Below are 3,595 nucleotides of genomic sequence, written 5' to 3'. Positions count from 1 at the left end.
CACCCTTTTGGTATTAACTCACATTAGAAGAAGCTCATAAAAATATCAATTAGGCAATTTCTGGATTGTTGTTGTTCAGTCACTAAATCATGTCACTAAATCTTTGCAACCCCACTGACTGCAGCACACCAGTCTCCCCTGTCCTTCACTATCTCCTGGAGTTTGACTGACTCAGAGAATCATATTAAAACAGAAAGGACCTTTGCGCGCATGTGTGCACACACACAAAACTAGTGAAATTTCTCACATAGTTGAGTCTTTCTCCAGGAATTGTCCTTGTATGAACAAAGCTGCCCAACCCAATGTCCTTCCTCTGTCCCTGTGACAGCCTGGAAGAAATGACAAATCAGTTAAGGGGCACATGGACTCTGCTCTTTTGCTTCAATTTGCAGGACAATGCTGCAGGGCCATTCCAGCTCCAGGGCTCTCTGAGGGCGGGGATGCGGGTGGGAGTGGAGGTTGGGGGGATCTGCTAAGGCTTCCAGTGCAGCAACACCATCCTCCAACTTTTACCTCCACCCAGCTCTACTTCTTAAACTCATTCAGTTTATGTACACAAAGCTCTACTTCAGAATCTGTTCCTTGGGGACCCCGCATACTACAGCCTTCAGTGTCAGATAATGCTTATCAATGCAACCTCCTGCCAAACAATGCATATTGTGAGAAATATCAATCAAAAAACTGGAGTGTAACATTAGTAAATAGAATAGATAAGCAATTGTAGTAGTATTGACAATTGATTTAATAAGACCTTGGAACTAGAATTACCATTTTAAATGCATCTTTATGGAAACAAAATTGCATATTAATTTAAATAGTAAATCTTCTTATGATTATTGATTCTGCATTCCAAAATAGACAGTTTTCAGTGTGATTTAGTTTATTTCAAGGCTTGCATGAAACAAAACATTCTAATCCAAAGAGCTATATTGAGAGTATTTAGTCATTTGCATTATCAATGTAGTGTTTGAAAGTTTGAGATGAGTTAAAATTGGCCATACAAATGAAAAATAGCTTAGCTAACATTAACAATCATTAAAGGGTGAAAATGACCTTAATTTCTAAAAAGGAAGGGCATATTCAATGGTTCCATATTATACAACTCCCATCTTTTGCAATTACACAGGTATCTCTAGACACAGAAGACACTTGGCATGGATGAACAGTTACCATTCTCAGGTGAAAAGTACTTGATGTTGCATGTTCCCTTCACTTAAATCGGTTTTTAATTTCAAGAGAGGAAAAGACAAGCTAAAAAGCATTCTCTTAAAATTCCACCCCAATTAGTAGGATTAGAATACTAATGATCACATGCTATAAGGCAACTAAATCTTTTTACAGAGCCACTTTACAGGAGAAGCAGAGGATCAGAGACCTACAACCCAGTTATTTTTTTCTCATGACCATGTAGACACTGCAGGGGCTTTGCATTCTTTAGGCACTAACTGATGACAAACATTTAGATAGGTGTAGACTACTTCATTGGAGAAGGAAATGGCAACCCACTCCAGTATTCTTGCCTAGAGAATCCTGTGGACAGAGGAGCCTGGTGGGCTGCTGTCCATAGGGTCGCACAGAGTCAGACACAACTGAAGCGAATTAGCAGCAGCAGAAGACTACTTCATATGCACCCACTCTAAAACAGGTAAACTAGAGACACTGAATTTTTTATGAGAAATTGCATTATGAGGACAAATGTGAAATGTTAATATAGCAAAGTCAATTTAAGATATTCTGTGTTACTTAAAATAATATTTCAAATTATTTTTTCATCCTTAACACAAATAATAAAAATATGCTCCTTTAAATTGTTTTTGACAGCTCTCACCCATGGATTTGCATGCATCATTTTTATTACCCCAGTAAGTGAAGATCCAGTCCCTCTGCACGTCCAAATCCCTCAGGAGGAAGGGGTTGGGTAAGGGAGAAAGCTGAGGTAGAACTATATCTTATCACTCAACTTGGAATACTTGTGGGAGGAAAAGGGTCTGTGCAAGTCTGTTGTTAAAGGTGGAAAGGAAAGGGAGTATCAGATGAGATTGACAGCGGAAGAGGAAGAGGAGGATGGAGAGTGTGAGGGATCTGTTGAAGACCCAAGAAACACAAAGGGGGCCGGGGCTAAGGAGCCAAAGTTAGTGGGAAGTACGGTGCTGGAGCCCAGAAGTGAGGTCCGCTCTGAGGCAGGGCGGCTTCTCAGGCCCCCTTCCTCATGGCCCATTTGCACCTGAGTTCCTTCCTCCTGCTCCTCCTCCCCAAGATTCCGGCAAACAGGCTGCTTACAAATAGGGCACGTCTTCTTGGTCTGAGTGAGCCATGGGTCCACACAGTGGCAGTGATAGGCATGAGCACAGGGGAGGACCCTCAACTTATCCCCGTCCTCATATTCGTCCAGGCAGATGGCACACACATCATACCGGTCTCCCCTGCGATAGTCGTGGGTAGGAATCTGTTTCAGTTGCTCTTTGGTCAGCAGATTCCGCCAGCGCTGTTTCTGGAAATGGATCCAATGAACTATCACTATGGCTCCCGTGCCCAAAATGAGCATTGCCAAAATCCCATAGAAAAGGATGAAAAAATAGGTGGAGAGGAATCCATTGTCAGGGACCAGAAGCACCTGAGCTCCCTGCTGGTAGATGAAGAAGGCACGCAGGTACTGAGAGCTCTTTTCGCTGATGAACACAGAAGGGATCCAGATCTGCTGCTGGACTTCTTCGTTACTCCCCACCATGTTCAGCAGTTCATTGGAATTCACATTGTGTACCACGGCTGCACCATACCCGGCCTTCTGAGCATGTAGGACCTTGAGGTCAAATTTGCAGTCGAATCTTCGAAGCAATGCAATGAAAACTGATCCGTTGGCCTGGGCTGGGGGAGGTGGGGCAATGGGGCTGCAAGCGTTGGCTGGCTGAGCCTCCACGAGAAACCCCTTAAGTCCTTCCGGACTCAAGGCAGCCCCAAAGAGAGCTGGGAGGTCTGCAAATTCCATGCTGCCATTGTGGTCAGAAGTCGCTCGAATGAGTCCCCTGACAGGGGACGCTCCCCACAGCAGAGTGGCCACGACCACAGGAAGACAGAGGGCTGTAGGGGGCATGGCGACAGCACTGGGGGAAATGCGGAAGAGGCTGTGTCCTGGTGGCATAAGCAGAGTTCTGTGCCCTCCCCCTCTTCCTTTGGGTTCCCAGAGGTCCAACTGCCCCTACGTGCTACTTCCTAGCTACATGATGGTACAGGGAAGGAAAGCCGGCTCCACCCGTTTAGCAGAGCTAGGAGACAGACATTAATGAATCCTTTTCTGGTATACAGATAAAACGGGGAAAGAGCACAGAAGCAAGCATAGACGACAGGAAAACTTCTGAAAAGATGGGGGAGTTCAAAAATGTGGGACTTCCAGGCAGGCGGACCGTTTTCCTATACCCTGGAAAAGGGCTTCCGGTAAACAAAGTCAGGTTGCTTTCTGCCTTGGCCGCTCAAGATGTAGCACTTCCGGTCTTCTCTTCCTTCCTTCTCTTCCTTCCTCCAGTTGCCGTCATCATCGTCGGTACCTTCAGCTCTCGCGAGAGTGCTCACCACACTTCCGGCGATCAGATGAACTCTT

General features: G+C 45.3%; 1 pseudogene; it reads right to left on the bottom strand.

Moving 5' to 3' along the window:
• Nucleotides 1-2,029: 2,029 nt before the first annotated feature.
• On the bottom strand, nt 2,030-3,091 carry LOC104982718 (annotated as a pseudogene).
• Between the last annotated feature and the right edge of the window lie 504 nt (nt 3,092-3,595).

Source organism: Bison bison, unplaced genomic scaffold (genome assembly GCF_000754665.1).
Source record: "Bison bison bison isolate TAMUID 2011002044 unplaced genomic scaffold, Bison_UMD1.0 scf7180017864538, whole genome shotgun sequence".
Taxonomy (NCBI): domain Eukaryota; kingdom Metazoa; phylum Chordata; class Mammalia; order Artiodactyla; family Bovidae; genus Bison; species Bison bison.
Note: the sequence above shows the minus strand (reverse complement) of the source record. Positions and strands in the feature narration are given on the sequence as shown.